This window comes from Geotrypetes seraphini, chromosome 8 (assembly GCF_902459505.1).
Source record: "Geotrypetes seraphini chromosome 8, aGeoSer1.1, whole genome shotgun sequence".
In the NCBI taxonomy this organism is placed as follows: Eukaryota; Metazoa; Chordata; class Amphibia; order Gymnophiona; family Dermophiidae; genus Geotrypetes; species Geotrypetes seraphini.
The window spans coordinates 151,948,353-151,968,507 of NC_047091.1; the positions used below are offsets into that span (position 1 = coordinate 151,948,353).

Genomic DNA, 20,155 nt, shown 5'->3' on the forward strand with positions numbered 1-20,155 from the left:
AATGTAGATAATTGTCATGGATCCATAAGCAGCTTGAAAAAGCTACATGTTTGAACTTCTGTATCTTAATTTTTTTTCACATAAAGGATAGGGTTTGGATTGTTGTATTACAAATTGTTTGCTCTAACAGAATTCATTAAAACATTTTTTGTTTTTTCCCCAGAGATGGTCACAAATGCACGGCTTCAGTTATTAAGATTTATTTTCTGCTCCTTGAACGAGGTAATAAAAAAAGCAGCTATAACATATTGGTGGATGTCTGGATTTCCTATAAATAACAACTGTTCATTTGAATCTTTGTGGGGCTGCATGAGGTGATATAAATTTAACAAAAATGAACTTGGGATAGGAAGAACAAATTGTGCATGATAAATAGAGAAACTATTTTTGCATTTTAGATGAAGGATAAATATGAATACTTAACAGACTGTTCTGGTTTGAATTCTGAGTATAATGCAGGTGATACATAATTACTTGCTGAGAAATATTTATCAGAAGTACATGTGCAAGACTAATTATACCTATTTATAAACAGAGAAACCAAACATCCATCTGACTAGGTACACTAATTAGAAGTTGTTTGTGCTAAGCATTTTCCTAGAAACACAAAATGGGAGAAAACTTTTAGCATATATGGACGTTTAGATAAGAGTTGTATCAAGCTAGTTAAGGCTGGTTTGAACCTATTCATTCAGACATCAGGGACAGACAAATCTTCACTGCAGTGCCTTGCATGAAACCCAGTGAGACATTTCCTTGGCACTGGTGAAGTAGGCAGTGGTTGAAAATTGGCTTGCAGGCCTTACAAAATACCCTTGCAAGTGCTCTGGGCAGTCTGAAATTACATCAAAAAGATTTAAGATGCACCTTTATTTGACCTGTATACTTAACGAATTGTGATATAATTATATGTAACATCTGTATAAAGATCACAGATCTAGAATGTTTTTCACATAATTCAGGCTATTTACTATGCCTCTGTATTGACCACTCTTATTATTTATGCTTCAAAAACCATATTTGCACCTTTTCAGGACAATTATGGGCCTTTCATAAGAACATAAGAGATGCCGCTGCTAGGTCAGACCAATGGTCCATCATGCCCTGCAGTCCGCTCACACGGCGGCCCTTTAGGTCAGAGACCAGTGCCCTAACTGAGACTAGCTCTACCAGCGTACAGTAGGAACTTGTCTAACTTTGTCTTGAATCCCCTATGACAGCCTCCGGGAGAGCTGTGGTGAACACTAATGCATGGAGTACTGTGGGGCTTGCTGAGGCAGTAATTTCAGGATATGTGCGTGCTACCCATTCACTAAAAAATAACATTTTTTAATGGTAGGGATGTGTCAGGGGTAGAGTGAGTATATTCTGCACTGATCAGTTAGTTCAGGTTCATTGCCACATATTGTTTAGCAACTGATTAGCACATGAGCCCTTATAGCCATATTCTATAAACGGCACCCTATTTAGTTGTCACTAGGTGCTCTATTCACAGCCGCCTAGCAATGCCTAAGTTTGGGATCTGTGCCAAACTTAATTTTTTTAATTGTCTTAATCAGCGTGGTGATTGACCATGCCAGTTTTCAGCCAATCAAAAAAAAAAAAAATTAAAATTAAGCAATTTAAGAGTTCAGCATCAAACTCTTAAGATGCTTAGTGATGCCTAAGTGGAGGTGCCATCCAATGCCTAGGGATGCCTAATGATGCCTGTGTTAAAAAGTAACTACTGCAAAACCTCCCCAACCCCAAGAAAACCAACTGACAAGGGGGAGAGACAAGAAAAAACCTCAATCTAAGTTAATCGGCAAATTACACATAGTGTGAAACAGGAGAACCCTCAGTAACACAGCCACCCACTAAGGGAAAGGCTGTCACCGGCTAACACTCAGAAAGAGTGTAAACTGTGAAACATCCCCGGGTTCTTCCTGTAAGTGAGAATAAATCAAGTGCACCCCCAAAAAGTGCTACGTGTGAAAAAAGATTCTAGAAATCAAAAAAACACACTATGAGGTTAAGAAATTCTTGTCTCTACTCCTTGCCAGGGGGGCCAAACAAGGAAGGAAAGTGTCCAAATCTGTCCAAATCAGAACCAAGCCAGTCAATAAGTGGAAGTACTTAGCTTCTTTAAACTGTAGAACAGCCAGCCGATGTGTGACATCATCCGTCCAACGGGACTCCGTTTCGGGGGTGCACACCCCCTTCCTCAGGAACAACTGGACTGTAATAAGACTGGTGATTCCTCCGGCGTGGCTTGGAAAGTAAGGCAGAAAATGGCACCTAACAGAGGAAAACGCCTCCAGATTTAAACTGCAGCCACCAGTATTATTGGGTGAAAAAGTCAGATGACCAATTTCTTGAGGGAAGGAGTGGAAATTCCCTGAATACCAAAAAGAGTAAAAAATGACAACGTATCAACAAAGTAAGTCCCACACAAGATACAAATGGGATTGTACTATGTGTGTGAAGAAAAATTAAGCAAAAAACAGATCGCAAAAAAGGGGGCTAGTATGTAAGTTGCCATTCTATGTAATCGTTGTGTCCTTTAGGAGTCAGGGTCTGTAATTCAAAAATCCAGTATTGTTCTCTTCTCTGTAACCACTTAGTTTTGTTACCCAAATAGTCAGCAAACAGACATTCGATAATGAACCAGCGTAGGTCACGGAAAGTATGGCCATGCTGGATACAATGAGGGACCATAGGAGAATTCAATGATTGAGTATTAATTCGTGACCGATGTTCTATCAATCGGGTTCTGACAGTTCTCTGTGTGCGACCCACATAAATCATGGTGCAGGGGCAGATGATAACATAAATAGCCCACATGGATTTACAAGTAGTGTCTGACTTTAGAGTGTATAATCTGCCAGTGTGAGGATGTTGCCACTGATTGCCCTGAATGGTGGTGTGACAAATGTCACAAGTGTCACTGCATCTGGAATGGCGGCCTTCCCGCATAGTAAAGCCCCTGTTCTTGCTGTACCTAGAATGAACCAGGTAATCTCCTAAGTTCTTAGCCCGGGAATACGCTATACGGGGAAAATCTTGGAAGACCGGGTGAAGCTGAAGAATAGGCCAATGTTTCCGGATGCTCAGGGCCACCCGGGCAGCATGATTAGAAAAAGTCAATATGCATGTGGTGCCCTCCGCTTCTTGAGTAGGAGTCGCCGAGAGGAGGAGTTCCCTATTAGCGAAAAGGGCCCTAGTGTAAGCGTTCTGTAGAACATTATGAGGGTACCCTCTCTCCTTAAATCTGGCGTAAAGTTTCCTCGCTTGAAAACGAAACTCTTTGATGTCAGAACAAATCCTACGAACACGGAGGAACTGGCTGACCGGTAAAGACTGTTTTAGTTTTGTGGGATGACAACTAGTGTAACTGAGGTAGTTGTTAACTTCAACAGATTTTCTGTACACTGTGGTGGTCAGAGTGTGTTCTGACTTAGTGACCCATACATCCAAAAAAGATATATGGGATAAATTGGACTCCATAGTGAATCTCAGATTGGAGTCCAATGAGTTTAACCAGTCAACGAAATGAGTTAATAGTTCTATAGGTCCTGTCCAGATGCAAAAAACATCGTCTATGAACCTGTACCATACTTTGATGTATGTATACCAGGCTGAGGAATATAAATAACGTTCCTCGAACCGAGAAACATACAGGTTGGCAATGCTGGGGGCAGCGGCTGTGCCCATTGCAACCCCGTGTGTCTGGAGGAAAAATTGCTGGTCAAACTGAAAATAGTTATGGTTTAGTACTAGTTGTGTTAACTGAATAAGAAAATCTGCCCTAATCCTGTCATGATGAACATCCTGCATGAATGTTCTGGAAATGAGTTCGAGAGCAGCTGACTGAGGTATGTTAGAGTAAAGGGACTCAAGGTCCATGGTAACAAGTATGTGCGAATCTTGAATATCTGTCAACTGAGAAATACATGTAAGGAAATGAGTAGTGTCTTTGAGATAAGAAGGTGCACGGGTTACTAACGGTTTGAGAAACCAATCTATGAATTTGGATAGGGGCTCCAGAACCGTGCCCCGGAGGGACACGATGGGTCTGCCTGGAGGAGGACAGACCTTCTTGTGGACCTTGGGGACGATATAAAAGGTGGGGCGACGGGGAGATGTTAGTTTGAGAAATTTAGTTTCCGCCTTGGTGAGTTGACCCTCATCATATGCTTTATCCACTATCTGTGCGATAGTGGAAATGAGGGAATCTGTGGGATCACCTGAAAGAGTAGAGTAAAATCGAGTGTTTGATAAGTGTTTATTGATCTCTGTAACATATTGTTGATCATTCAAAATGACAATCGAGCCGCCTTTATCAGCAGACTTAATCACACACCGGTCATTATGGCTAAGAGACATAAGAGCAGCCCGTTCACTTTTGGTGAGATTAGAATAACTATGTGTATTACTCAGAGATTTTTCCAAGTTATCTAGATCTTTAAGAATTAGTTCACGAAAAGTGTGAAGGGCCGGATCTAATGGGCCTGGAGGGACCCACTTGGAAGGGGCTCTAAGTATAGACTGATCCGTGATGTGTGGCTGTTTATGAAAAAACAGTCTAATCTGGAGAGATCGTATGAAACGTTCAATATTGCTCCGGGTGGTAAAGGGGTCATAACGACATGATGGAACGAAAGATAGTCCCTTGTTTAATACCCCTAATTGGTCCGGGGATAAGGAAACCCCGGATAAGTTATACACTATTGGTTGGTCGGGCCCGATGACCTCGTCTGTGGTCGAGACGTCTGATTTGGGTCGGAATATTGTGCTCTGTTGGGTCCCCTGTTGGTAGGGCGATTTCCCCTTTGCCTCCGTTGTCTGCCCCTCCCTCCCCGAGGTAAAAAAACCGGAGACTTTGATCTAAGTCTAAGATCTTCTGCGCCACTACTGGAGCCCGAATCCAGTGTTAAAAAGTAGGCATGGTTATGGGCTGAGAATAGGTGCGGTTGACTTAGGCATCATTAGGCGTCCAACCTAGGTGCTGCCAAAAGGCGCATGAAAAGCTGGCCTAATAGAGTGGCGCCTATGTCTAGGACACCTAGCAACGCTTAACTCTGCTTAGGCGCCATTAGGTGTGATTCTATAAATGGCACAGTTTTTTGATTGACAACCACGCCAAGTGGTCTACAGTGTAGATGTTATTCAGCGCCATTTAAATAATCTAGCCCTTACTACCTACAAAATGGATGACAGTAAGGACACGTGTGCTAATCTGTTTTAATAGTCACAAAGTAATGGTAAAGATAGTGTATAGCCATTAATACAAAAAAAATATAATTACTTGTGTTACATATACAGTACAGTACACAGAAGTCCATAATATAGCTGTTGATTCCCACTAGACATGAATCTTCAGAAGGGTGTCGCTTTAAGATCTTGAACTCCTGCAGTGGAGAACAGCTTCCTCTTAAATTTTTTCTTTTGCAAGCAAACTCAGCAGGTGTATTCTGATCTGTTCTGCTTCTTTTTCTTATTTTGGGAGTTTTTTCCTGTCAGTTTTTTTGAGTTTCTTCATGGCTTCAGTGCTCAGAGAACCCCTTCTTGGGCTTACTCCGCCAGGGAAAGGACATAGCCTGCATGGGTGGACTGTTGTTCCCAGGACAATCTCTTCGAAGTATCTGTGGAGCCAGCCAGCTTTATGTTCCTTAGGAGCCTGCTGATTCATCAGAGGCTTGAGCGCAGGCTATGAGGCCCCTGAGTAAGAACCCCCTGGGTATCAGGGAGCCAGCTATGTAGTTTCTCCCCCCGTGGCTTCGTGAGGAATTTCAGGGGTAGGAGTCCGTGGTTGAGATCCATTTGACCAGCAGCGAGATCTTCATCGATGGTCGAGTTCCTGATAATCTTTCAGAAGGGTTATTCGGAAGTTGTAGTTATGACTCTTCTTAGAGCAAAGAAGCTTGCAACGGTTGCGGCTTACGTTAAGACCTGGAAAACCTTCCAGTTATGGTGGGTCAAGGAGCAGGTAGAACCTGAGAGGCCTCCCATCCCGGTGATCCTTGCATTCCTGTAAGCTAGGCTTCAAAAGGGCCTGGCGGTTTTGAATTCAGAGAGGCTTGCAGAATCTGGCGTCTCACCCAGATGTCACTCGGTTTTTAAGGGAGGTTCTCAGATTGCAACCCCATCTTGGGACCTCAGTGTGGTCCTAAATGGCCTGTCCCATGATCTGAAAGAAGCTCCTCTGTTGGGTCTTATACTTAAGATGGTGTTTTTGGTTGCCATAGTCTTGGCATGAAGGATCTCAGAGTAACAGACCCTCATGTAGAGAACCCTTCCTCTGTTTTACAGAGCCAGGTGTTTCTCTGCTCATAGTGCCTTCCTTTCTTCTGAAATGTAGTTTCTGCCTTCCAAGTCAATCAGGAGATTCGTTTTCCTACCTTTCACCCTACAGGTTCAGCAATACAGTACAGATTTTTGCAGAGGCTGGATGTGTGCTGAGCCCTACTTATCTATCTGGAGAAGACTAATGATTCCAGACTTGCTGATCATCTTTTTGTGCTAACCAGCCTCTCAAGGCGTGGCAAGCCAGCTTCCAAGGTTTCCATTACCAGAGGATTCACATGGCAATTTCATCTTCCTCCATTGCCTGCTTGAAATAGCCTCCTATCTCTATCTCAGCGCATTCAACAAGAGGTGTAGTGGCTTCCTGTTTCGCCTGATTAAATTTGTAGAGCATCTACTTGGGATACTCTTCACACTTTTACGAAGTTCTACAGAGTGGATGTGGTAGCTCGAGAGAATGCTGCTTTTGAGTCCTTGGTTCTAGTGTGTCAGTGTCAGCTATAGTACTCACTCCCGTGTATATGTAACAGAATGAAAGATTAGGTTCTTAGCTGGATAATCTTTCTGTTAATATACACAGAAGTCTTTACAGCCCACCCTTTGCAGACTTTTGATTCACCTGATTTCTGCCTTAGATGCTGCCAGTGTCCATCTCAGGACCTCTTCTACTGTATCTAAGATTAAGCAGAGACATTGTTACAGGAACAGGAAGTTCCCTATTCCCTTTCCCTTTGGAGGGTTTCTCTAGCTCCTACTAGTTGCACTTAGCAGGTTGGTTCCTAGCTACTTGTGTGCATAATTTATCATTCAGTATTTGCTTGTTAAATGTTTATTGATCACTAGTCTTTAAGCCCGTTACATTAACGGGTGCTAGAATATATGTATGTCTGTCTTTCTTTCTTTCTGTCTCACTCCCTGCCCTTGTGTCTTTCTTCTTTTCTTTCTGTCTCCCTCCCTCCTATTATTTGTCTTTCTTTCTATTTGTCTCTTTTTCTGCCCCCTATGCAGCATTTATCTCCCCTTGTCTACTTTCCTGTACAGTAGCCATTTCAGCATTCCCTCCTCCTCCATTTCCTTGTGCATCAGCATTTCCCCCCTCCCTACTTCCCTGTGCAGCATTTTCCTCCCTTGGGTGCTAGAATATATGTGTGTGTCTGTCTTTATTTCTTTCTCTCTCTGTCTCCTTAGCCACTTTTTCCTGTCCATTCTCCCTTTTTTTTTACCTCCCCTGTGTCCACCACCACCCCTTCACTGCTCCCCTTATCCAGCAGCAGCCCTTCTCCCTTTGTTTTACCTCCCCCCTGTCCATCATCACCTCTTCCTGCTCCCTCTGTCCAGCAGTAGGTCTCCCTTCATTTCCACCCCACCCCCCCGTCCATCAGCATCTCTTCCTGCTCCCCCTGTCCAGCAGTAGGCCTCCCTTCATTTTTTCCCCCTGTCCATCAGCATCTCTTCCTGCTCCCCCTGTCCAGCAGTAGGCCTCCCTTCATTTTTTCCCCCTGTCCATCAGCACCTCTTCCTGCTCCCCCTGTCCAGCATTAGGCCTCCCTTTATTTTCCCCCCCTGTCCACCACCACCCATTCAAGCTCCCTTTATCCAGCAGCAGTCCTTCTCCCTAGTACTGAGTATTGTAGATTACTGTAACAGCCTATACCTATCATGCCCAAATTACATGATAAAACAATTACAGACAGTTCAGAACACAGCCCTCAGAATCATCTACTCACTAGGCAAATATGACCACATCTCCAAAGCATACTTAGACTCACACTGGCTACCAATAAAAGCAAGATCCCAGTTCAAATTCTACTGTCTACTATACAAAGTAATACATGGAACAGCACCCAGCTACCTAAACAACAGACTACACCGTAACCTCTCACACAGATTAAGGAGAACCCAGAGCCTATTCACTCACCCCCCTCTCAAAGGAACACGACGAAAGAAACTATATGACAGCCTTTTAGCGACACAGGCAGCAAAGATCGATACTACCATCACCAATCTACTGACCAAATCAATAGACATTAAAGCATTCCGAAAAGAAATCAAAACTCATCTCTTCAAAAAACACTTCCCATCATCATAACCTCACAAAAGTATTAGAAAATGCTCTCATGACTACCCAAACACCACCACCAGCAACACCCGAATCCGGACAGTATTATCTCTACTCGTCTAAACAACAGAATCCGGACAATATTATCTCTATTCGTCTAAACAACCTATCACTATCTAATATCTACTACCAATTTATCCTGGAAAAGTCCAGAACAACAATTGTAACTTAACGCATTCTTGATTATATGTACTGCAATGCTACTGGAAATGTCCAGTCTTCTAACTTGTAATCCGCTTAGAACCGCAAGGCACAAGCGGAATAGAAATCACTAAAGTAATGTAAAGTAAAGTAAAGTAATGTTTTACCTCCCCTCCTGTCCATCAGCACCTCTTCCTGCTCCCTCTGTCCAGCAGTAGGCCTCCCTTCATTTCCCCCCCCACCGTCCATCAGAACCTCTTCCTGCTCCCCCTGTCCAACAATAGGCCTCCCTTCCTTTTTCCCCCCCTGTCCATCATCACCTCTTCCTGCTCCCATTCAAGCAGCCTGTGCAGCAGTCTTCACACGCTGCTTCGGGTTCTTCTACTGCCCTGATTTACTCTGGCACGTCCCTGATGACATCATCAGAAACGCGGCAGAGCAAATCAGGGCAGTAGAAGTGCCTGAAGCAGCATGTGAAGACTGCTGCTTAAATCGCCGGGTAGGTAGTCGGGTCAGCGGCAAGGGAAGGGTGGTGAGCGGCAAAGGACTCTCTGAGAGGGGGGGCAAATGCGCTGTGTTGGGGGGAAGGGTAGGCAGACGCGGGGACCGGGTTGCGCGTTTTCACAGCTTCTGTGGTGCCTGAGCTGCAGGAGAGGGAGCGGATTGTACGTGGCGGGGGAGGCCCTGACTTCCCGAGCTGCAGCTTCTTCGTCGTTGAAAGTCGCCGCCGCCGCAGCTCCTGTCTCGCAGCTGTGTAATTTTTTTTATTTTTTTTTATTTGAAAGCCGCCGCCGGGGCCGCGCATGCGCAGTCGTATTTTCGCTTTTTTTTAGTGCGCATGCGCGGCCTACCATTTTATTATATTAGATTGTTCTATTTCCTACGCTTCAAAGCAAAACAGAATATGGTTTGTTGCCAGGGGTGCTCCCCATGCCCCTCCTTCTCTTTTCTTCTGTTTCATTGGAGTTTGATTGCTTTGATATCAACTGAAGAAGGAGCTGTTCTCCACTGCAAACAGGGAGGAGTTCAAGATCTTAAAGTGACACCCTTCTGCCGATTCTCGGCTAGTGGGAATCAACAGCTATAATACGGACCTGTGTACTCGTATTAAAAGAAACAAGATTATCCAGATAAAAACCTAATCTTTTGTTCACCATTGAACCCCAATGATAAAAATGTCCCTAGCATGCAGGAAAGAACCACATAAGGGCACACTAAGGCCACTTTCTACTGCTGTTTGGTAATACATGCTAACATAGTAAATGACAGCAGATAATCTCTAATTAGAAAATGAATGTTATAAAATGAAAAACTAAAGCCAGTACTGGGAAGTTGCATGATCCATATCCCATATAAGACAATTTGGTTTAGGATGGGCTGGGGAGGGCTTTGACAGAAACTCCAATAATTTGGAACATGAGGACAGTGCTGGGCAGATTTTTATGGTCTGTATCCCGCAAATGACAAGATGCTTTGGAAAGACTGGAGTGAGCTTCAAGGCCAACTCCAGTAGCTGGAACCTGAGGACAGTATCAAGCAAATTTCTATGGTCTATATCCTAGAAATATCAAAGAAGAAAAAAAGACAATTTAATTGTGAATTTATCATGCGTGTGACTATTGGGCAGACTGCATGGACTGTTCAGGTCTTTATCTGTGTCCATCCCGTGCTTTTTTGAATTTAATCATCATTTTCATCTCCACCACCTCCCTCAGGAGGGCATCAACCTCCCTTTCTGTGAAAAAGGAATTTCCTAACATTACTCTTAAATTTACACCTCGCAACCTCAATTCATGCTGTTTAGTTTTACCATTTCCCTTTCTCTAGAAAATTCTATACAGTGGTGCCTCGCATAACGGACGCCTCGCACAGCGAACGCTGCGCACAACGAACTTCAGGTCTTGCTTCCCACAACGAACTTCGTTTCACACAACGAAGTCGCCCGAGCTGCATCCTTAACTGCCCTCTCTCGGCGCTACATATTTTAAACCCCCCTGCCGCCGCCACCGCATATTTTTAAACCTCCCCCCGCCGCCACCGCATATTTTTAAACCTCCCCCCGCCGCCACCGCATATTTTTAAACCTCCCCCCGCCGCCACCGCATATTTTTAAACCTCCCCCCACCGCCACATATTTTTTTTAAAAAGCCACCACTGCTGCAATTTTAATCTCACCCGCTCACTCGTGGTGGTCTAGCAAATTTCCCAGCCAGAAGCGCAGAGATCAAGAGCAAGCCTTCTGTGCTACTGCCTGGGCCTGCGCTGATCTCTGAATGGCTGCAGTCAGCTCTCGCGGGACTCACAAGAACTAACTGCAGCCAGCTCTCGCGGGACTCACAAGAACTAACTGCAGCCATTCGGAGATCGGCATGGGCCCACACAGGCGTGCAGAGGAATTGCTCCTGATCTCTGCGCTTCTGGCCTGTACGCCACTGGCTGGGAAAGATGGGAGGAATTTAAAAAGGTACTGGGGAGTATGTGGGGGGTGATTATAATACACAGCAAGGATCAACAAAACCCCTGTCTCCCCTCCCCTTCACATATATCCCCTCTATATCATGCTAACAGCTCTAACAAGATAAATTTATCTTTTTTTATGTCATCTTAGCATATTTTATGCTACAGAACGAATTATTTTTTTTTACATGTATTGTTATGGGAAAACGCGTTTCACATAACGAACTTTTCGCATAACAAACTTGCTCCTGGAACGAATTAAGTTCGTTGTATGAGGCACCACTGTATTAATACCTTTCAAATATTTAAAAGTCTGTATCATATCTCCCCTGTCCCTCCTCTCCTTTAGAGTATACATATTCAGGTCTTCCAGTCTCTTCTCATACATCTTTTGGCGCAAACCTCTTAATAATTGATTTTATGTTTTACTAAAACTTGTTATATCGCTTGTTCATATGACAATCCAAGAGGTTTACAATAAATATTCCATATGGAAAAGAACTCCAATTATAATAGGATAGTGGCAATGGAAAGAGAAAATTCTATCTTCAATACCATATCAAAAAGTTTATGGGGTCCGTTTACTAAGCTGTGTTAAGTGCAAAAATAGCCTAATTCAGGGCACACTAAAGCATTCTGTTAGTTTTTGCATGTCCATGTGCTAAGCATGTGGTAATTTTCTTTTTTAGTAACATTTTTGAGGGGGTGTGGCAGGGGTACAGAGTGGGGCTTTCCTGTGCTAATTAGTTAGTGCATTTACATTACTGTCCACTAACTGGTTTATGCACAGTTAAAGTAGGAGCCCTTACCATCTCCTAAATAGGTGTCCATGCGCTAATACTAATATTAACGCACAGCTATATATAAAAACAAAATAACCAGCTCGTTTCCCCAGCTGTGGTAAAAATACACATGGGAAAGACCTGTATAAGGGCTTGCTAAAGCCTATTCTTATCACAGCTTAATAAAAGGACCACTACATTAGTAATTCTAATATACTGTATTATGAAATGATTTTGAGTGAAGCACAAGTTGCAATTTTGTGCACTTTTCACATGAGTAAAATATGCCAGCCTCTGTATCACTGAGAGATGTGTGCATGCCGACTGATCACATTTTTAAGTATGCTAACAGTGCATGTAGAATAGACTCGCAGTTATCCAACACCCATGAAGATTGGTAAATGCCGGATAAATGTAGTTTCTAGTTGCTTGAGAGTTACTATTAAAAATAAGTCTAACTACTAATATTTGAATATAAACCGAGATTTTTGGCTCAAAAAATGGGCCAAAATGGGGGTCTTGGTTTATATTCAAGTCTCCCCTTAAGACTACTGTCGCTGCTGTCTTCCCACTCCAAACTCCCCCTCCCAAGGCCACTGGCACTGCTATCTCCCCCCCCCCTTCACTGAGGCCAACAGCGCTGCTATCCTCCACTGCAAACACAGATACAATCCCCCCCCCAAACCCAAGGCGGGAGGTAGAAAGCCTTGAGCATGCACAGATGCTCAAGGCCCCACAGCGGCCCAGTGTAGAACATCAGCAGCAGGCTCTTTCAACCCCGGCACACATATGATAAACACAGTGCCGGTCAGTGGGAGGGAGGAGTTGGACAGCAGTGCCGATCATCTTGGGCACGAAGGGAAGAGAGCAGTGTTGATGGTTTGGGGGGGGGGGGTTGCAGTGGAGGATAGCACCTGTAGCCTTAGGGGGGGTTGTAATGGAGCATAGCAGTGCCAGTGGCCTTGGGGGGGAAGTTTGGAGTGGAGGGTAGAAACAACAGTGACCTTGGGTGTGAGTTTGGAGTGGAGGGTAGCAGTGAAGGTGGTCTCGGGCATGGGAGAGGGCAGAGAAGGAATTTTTTTTGTGTTGGTTGAGTGCTAGTTAACTGGGATTCTGCTGTATTTTCAGCAGGTGAGGAAAGCTCCTGAGGTAAGGGGAGTGTGAGTTCATTTGTGTATGTGCTTTTTTTTAAATTAGCATTTGAAGGGCTTTTACACTATTCTGATTGGGTATCACAAGAAAGAATGTGTAGGAAGTCAGTGGCTTCTGAAGTCAGTAGTAGAGAATGACATGGGGACAAATTTGTTAATTCAGGAAGCAGTTTGCAGCAACTAGAAGGTTAATCAGCCCACTTGCTGGCAAGCTTGCGGTTTGCATAGATCTTGTTGCCAAGTCTTTCTGCTTCAGGCTAATCCATTACCTGCTTCCTGGCTCTGAGCACAACTCCTGCAATTTCAGGATACGTTTATGCTTGTGACCTCCTTGTTGACTTCTGTTCCAGGCTCTCACAGCCCTGATGCACTTCAAGTGCTTGCTTCAGCCTTGTGGTCTGCTTAATGTCTTCAGTTCCAGATTTGCAGCTTTGATCTGATTCTAGCCCTTGCTACCTGCAGTTTATAGATCCAGGCCTTTGTCTGCTCCAGTGCAGCTCCTGCCTTGAGTGTTTCCAAACTCATGCTTAGCCCAACCTTAGTGCCAATGCCTGGGTTTGACTCTGCTGCAAGCTCCATAATTGCCTTAAAGAATATGACTATCAGATTATAAATGTACCTTACTTTAAACATGTGAAGGGTGATTTTATGGGAGGGAGGCACATAGACTCTTATGTTGTACTAGTTTTATAGGCAACTTATGTGCCTACAAATGTTTATAAATTAGTTTCCCCTAAAGCTCTTGCACAGAACTACACTGATTTTGAGGCAGGAGTAATTTTGCTTATCCTAGGACAAGCAGGCAGCATATTCTCACAGATGGGTGATGTCATCCACGGAACCCGGTACAGACAGTGCAAAAGTGTACTGTCACTTTAACTTAGAAGTTTCAAGACTGCCCATACCGTGCATGCATGAGTGCCTTTCCACCCGACATCGGCTTGTGGGACTATCAGTTCTTAGTTTTCTGCAGAGCCAAGAAGACGTGTTTCATTGGAGTCTCTCAAATTGTGCTATTTTCCTTTTTTATGCCTTCCCGTATCTTTTTTTGGGAGTTTTTCCTCAAAATTTTTACTTTTTCATTTGCCGGCCTTCAGTCAGTCAGTGGCATCAGTCCCAAATTTACTCGATCATTGGAGGAAAAATTTATTCCTTTAACCTCGCATCAGCAGTATTTCCTTCGTCAAAGCCTTCTACTTACTTCAAGAGATGCTTTCAGTGCAGTAGAGCCATATCAGTCACTGATCCACACAATTGATGTCTTCAGTACCTTGGCCCTGAGCACCGGGTAGACTCTTGTCAACATTGTTCAAAGTTACAAAAACATTCTTTGAAGGCTTGACGTCTGCAACAGGAGAAACTTTTTGGACCTCAGGTCTCATCACAGATGTCCTCTGCATAAGTGCCACTCTCACCCTTTTCAGCCCATTCTCCATCCCTGTAAATATCTACACTTATATTGCATATAAATAAATTGTATTTTTTTGAGCATGTACTTTATTCACACAGGGAAAAAGCTTGCCTGAATTCATAAAATGTTTTACATGCTCAGGACACTTATAAAATTACCCTCATAGTATTTGTTTTCCTAGTGTCAAAGTCTGTGGGCCTATGTTTCTATGTTTCAAGTAACTGAATGATAGTGGAGGACTTGTTCTACCATACTATACTGATTCTTGTATCCAGCAAATGTCGACTAGGAATCATTGCGGCTTACATAATATTAGAAACTAGTGTTTAAGCCCGTTACATTAACGGGTGCTAGAATAGATGTGTAGAATTTCTCTTTCTTTCTGTCTCTCTCCCTCCCACTGTCTTTCTTTCTTTTTTTCTGTCCCTCTCCGTCCCGCTGTCTGTCTTTCATTCTTTCTATCTCTCTCCCTCCCGCTGTCTATCTTTCTTTCTTTCTGTCTCTCTCTCTCCCGCTGTCTATCTTTCTTTCTGTTTCTCTCCCTGCCCCGTCTTTCTTTCTTTCTGTTTCTCTTCCTGACCCCTGTCTGTCTTTATGTCTTTCTTTGTTTCTTCTATTGGCTCCCGGCGCTATCCATCACCATTTTCTTAATCCTCTGTACCCTTTTGGCCTTCATCGATCCTTCACTGCATTTATCATTCTTTCAGTCCCAGCTCCATTCCTATCTCTCCTTTCTTCCATTGCCTCCAAGGCCATTCTTCCTGTCCTATATTCCACCCCCACCCAGCTTCTCTTCCTTTTTTACCCATTCTCTTGTACCCCACCCCAGGACCAATTTCTCTCTCAAGATATCCCGAATGAATACGCAGGAGAGAGATTTGCATACCTGCCACTGCCATTAGATACATACCGTGTTTCCCCCATTATAGGACCTCCTCCTTTAGTAAGACACCCCCCTTTTTTTCCCCACCTGGGAAATATAAGGCCCCCCCAGAAAATAAGGCACTATTTGGCAAGCATGTCTTGGCAATCCAGAGTACTGGTATAGTACCGTATGCGTGGTCACACAACTTCCTGCTTCCGCTGTCCAGGAAAACAAGCCCAGGCACAGCCTCTGTACACCGAGGCCCTGATTCTCCAAAAGTGCGTCCCGATTTTAGGCAGCTGTAGACGTCCTACAGCTGTCTAATCAGCCAATCGGGATGCACGTTTTTTTTTTAAAAATGCTCCCCAGGCAGGCCGCCCGGGAGAGGCGTCCTATACTAAACGCCGATTCTGTAACCGGCGTCTTTAGAGAATCGGGTTAAATTAGACGCGGCCGCTATACTTATGGCAGTGTCCCATCACCGACAGGAGAATGCCTAACTCCTCCTGTCGGAACCCCGAGCCCCCTCCCCCCCAAACTTGTAATCGCCGACAGGAGGATACCCAACTCCTCCTGTCGGAACCCCGGACCCCCCTCCCCCCCAAACTCGTAATCACCGACAGGAGGATGCCCAACTCCTCCTGTCGGAACCCCGGAACCCCCTCACCCCCAAACTCGTAATCGCCAACAGGAGGATGCCCAACTCCTCCTGTCGGAACCCCGGAACCCCCTCCCCCCCAAACTCATAATCGCCGACAGGAGGATGCCCAACTCCTCCTGCCGGAAAGCCCAACGACCCCCCGCCCCAACTAATCTCCCTCCCCCAACTAACCTTTCAATGTTGGTCAGCTGGACGGGTCTTGCTGCTGTCCAGCCGACGGGTCTGCCTCGTGGAAATGAGACGGCACGCCCCTTTCCCGGCCCATCCCCGCTAAATCTAAGGCCTGATTGGCCCAGGCTGTAGAAGCCTGGACCAATCAGGCCTTAGGCATAGCGGGTCCGCCCATCCCCACTAATCCTAAGGCCTGATTGGCCAAGGTGCCTAGCCTGGGCCAATCAGGCCTTAGATTTAGCGGGGTTGGGCCGGGAAGGGGCGTGCCGTCTCATTTCCACGAGGCAGACCCGTCGGCTGGACAGCAGCAAGACCCGTCCAGCTGACCAACATTGAAAGGTTAGTTGGGGGAGGGAGATTAGTTGGGGCGGGGGGTCGTTGGGCTTTCCGGCAGGAGGAGTTGGGCATCCTCCTGTCGGCGATTATGAGTTTGGGGGGGAGGGGGTTCCGGGGTTCCGACAGGAGGAGTTGGGCATCCTCCTGTTGGCGATTACGAGTTTGGGGGTGAGGGGGTTCCGGGGTTCCGACAGGAGGAGTTGGGCATCCTCCTGTCGGCGATTACGAGTTTGGGGGGGAGGGGGTTCCGGGGTTCCGACAGGATGAGTTGAGCATCCTCCTGTCGGCGATTACGAGTTTGGGGGGGGAGGGGGTTCTGGGGTTCCGACAGGAGGAGTTGGGCATCCTCCTGTCGGTGATGGGACAGGCGGCCGCAACAACCGCGGCCGCTATACATATTGCAGCAGGGAGATCCCTTGCTACCATAAGTATAGCGGCCGTGTCTAATTTAACCCGATTCTCTAAAGACGCCGGTTACAGAATCGGCGTTTAGTATAGGACGCCTCTCCCGGGCGGCCTGCCTGGGGAGCATTTTTTTTTTTTAAAAACGTGCATCCCGATTGGCTGATTAGACAGCTGTAGGATGTCTACAGCTGCCTAAAATCGGGACGCACTTTTGGAGAATCAGGGCCTTAAATGTTTTTCTGGTTTGTGATACAGTTTTTTCTGGTTTGTGATACAGCTTTTCTGGTTTGTGATGACCTGTACCATATACAGGTAATAAATATCTTTTTTTCAGCAATAAATGTGTACTGTATTCTTCTTCATGGAAAAATAAGACATCCCCCTGAAAATAAGACCTTGTGCATATTTTGGAGTTTTTAAAAATATAAGACAGTATCATATATTCGGGGAAACAGGGTATATCTCATAAACATAAATCAATACTTTAAAACCTACAGCAATTATAAGATAAAATTATAAAACCATATCATAAAAAGTTTAAACCCCAAGATCAAAATAGGCGGTTTCAAAATAATCTGGAAAAACTGGATGACAGCAGGTATTCGTATTTTAGATGATATAATAAAAAATGGTAAAATGCTGGAGTTTTCACAATTGCAACATAAATTTGATCTTAATAAAACACAATATTTTAGATGGTTGCAATTGAAGCAATCCATTCAGGTAGGGTTCCCTGAATGGAAAAATCTTACTAATTATCACAGTTTGGAATTCTTGTGTTTCCAGATAAATTCAATAGGACATGAAGCCGCACAGTGGTATAAATTAATATCTGGATATATAAATAAAAAACCAAAAAATGGACTTAGAGACATTTGGAGCATTGAGATAAAACATCATATTAATGCATCTCAATGGCCACGACTTTGGTCTTGGAGGTTAAAATGTACGGTGTCAGCATCTATGAGACAAACTTGGTTTTTTCTTTTGCATAGAGCTTTATGGACCCCTACACGTTTGCATAGAATTGATAGCTCTAAATCTAATAGATGCTGGCACTGTCATGTTGAAATTGGGACATTAGACCATCTTTTATTCTTTTGTCCATTTATCTTAACATTCTGGAAATCAATCTGGCCCCAAATTAATAGGATGTTAGAAAATCCAGTAGCCTTGACATATGATACTATATTATTTGGAACAACAATGAGAGCAAGAAGTCAAATCTCATCAAGTAATAACAAACTATTATTTATTTTAACTGGAATAACAATACAACAAATCACATTTAATTGGAAAAGGCATGACAGGTTAAATTACACTTTCTGGTGGAATTCTGTTTGCCATATATACAAAATGGAACTCACCATAGCAACACAAAAAGGATATATTAATAAATTTCAAAAAATATGGAGACCATTAACAGAATTTTGTAAAGAACAATAATTTTCCCACGTTTAGAATTTGATTAGAAGGAAAAGGGGGGAACATGTTTTTGAATAATATAAAATATATAAAAATTTAAATATATAATAAAACTAATGGAATTTTGATTGAAAGGGAGGGGGAGGGATGGGATATTATTATTATAATTAATAATAAATATGTAACTTTAAAATTCTGATACATTAATTGCATCTATTTAAAAAAAAAAAGTTTTATCAATTTATCAATATGTAAGCTTATCAAGTGTGTATATATAAGTTTATATAAAGAATATGTAATTCACTTGTTGTAACATAAGAAAATGAATAAAAAAATTAAAAAAAAAAATAAAAGTTTATATATTTATATAAAACAAACTATGTTTACTGTATATACAATTAATAAAGAACCTTGAATGAATTGATGGTATGGTGAAATATTTTTATGTTGTGCAACCAATTATGTTTACTGTATGTGGGACATGAGTTAAAAAAAAAAACTTTTGAATACTGATGATGTATATTGGTGCAATTCTTCAGGATATGTAAAGCAACAGTTCTCAATCCAGGAACGAAGCGGCCCTGCCACTCTCTTTCGTGGCCCCCCTCGGGGGGAGGGGAATGTATCGTGCTCGGCTGTATTTCGGAACGGGGGGGCAGTTTCCTATCCCTTCCCCCTTCCTCACCTGGACAGATGCTTCAGGATCTGCTTCTTGATGAGTCCGGCCATTGCAGCGTCTCGAGTGGCCTCCGCTCCTCTCACTCCGCCGCTGTTATCAGCGGGATTGCGCAGCGTGGGACGGATTCAGGCATCGCACACGGCAGAGCTTAAACAATTGCCATAGAAACCAAGTAGCCTGTGACTCGGCCACCTACCCCCTCTCTGACCACTGCACTGAATCTTTGGGCAGACTGCCCCTCCCCAGCCCTTCACCCTGATGGACCTACACACACACACACACACACCTGGTCCACCGCCCCCACAGGTCTGTCCTCGCAGCTCCTCTCTCGATCCTGGTGCGGTTCGAGAGAGGAGCCGTGGCGGCTGCTTGAGCATAAGCGTGATTGTTGTCTCAGCTGTCTTAATCGAAAGAAGACCTTCTTGACCAATGAGTTGACTTGATCTTTCATGGTCAATTCCGAGTTGAGTATTACCCCAAGCACCCTTGATGTTCTGCTTATAAGTATCTGCTCACCCGTGTTCAAGGTGATTTCCCGTGAAGGTGGTGTGTTTTGGCTTCCAAACCAGAGCACCTTTGTTTTCTGTTTGTTCAATTTGAGGAAGCGCTGGTGAGACCATGAGTCTAAGTCTTCTGATAGTGTAGTAATGTACTGAATTGTGTCTGATACCGAGTCTTTAACCACGCATAGGAGGTAGACGTCATCTGCGTAGGAGAAGGTATGAACGTTGAGGTCAGTGATATGTTGACCCAAAGCACTTACGTAGACATTGAATAAAGATGGTGAGAGAGGGGAGCCTTGAGGGACTTCATTCCCTGGAGTAGGAGGATAGTAGAGGGGTGGTGGGCAGGGAGAGAGTCTATCAATTAGTGGTGACATCTAGTGGCCATACTTACAGTCCACATTAGCTGAGATGAGTATAGAGACATGTCTGGATTTTTGCTTTAATGGCTGATTGAGGATGAATTGGTTGAGGTTATAAACTCAGGAGAAAAATCTGATAGTTGCGGAATAAAGATTCATGTCACCATAGCCTTATTGAAAAAGAAAAATGTGAAATAAGAAAAAAAGCCCATGTTCCAAATGTTTATTAGATTCTTCTTACCGCCTCTCATCAAAGCAGTTCATTATCGTTTAAAATCAAAAATTAGAAAATAACAGTGAGAATGCCAGTTAAAAAAGAAAGGAAAAAATAGACAGTATGGGGAGTCATTTTATAAGGAGCCACTTAGATTTAGACTGCAAAAACCCGTGTAAATGCCAGTA

The 20,155-nt window shown here is 43.9% G+C and overlaps 1 protein-coding gene across 3 annotated transcripts in view; it reads left to right on the plus strand.

Annotated features, from left to right (window-relative positions):
- Positions 1-20,155, plus strand: part of CCDC92 (coiled-coil domain containing 92) — an 86,816-nt gene that overhangs the window by 21,153 nt on the left and 45,508 nt on the right. For 2 of the 3 annotated variants that reach the window (XM_033956160.1, XM_033956162.1), the window contains one exon: positions 164-222. The exons of the other annotated variant lie outside the window; for it this stretch is intronic. The gene's annotated coding sequence lies outside the window, so the exon portion shown is untranslated. The remainder of the gene's footprint in view (positions 1-163; positions 223-20,155) is intronic. 3 annotated transcript variants of the gene reach the window in all.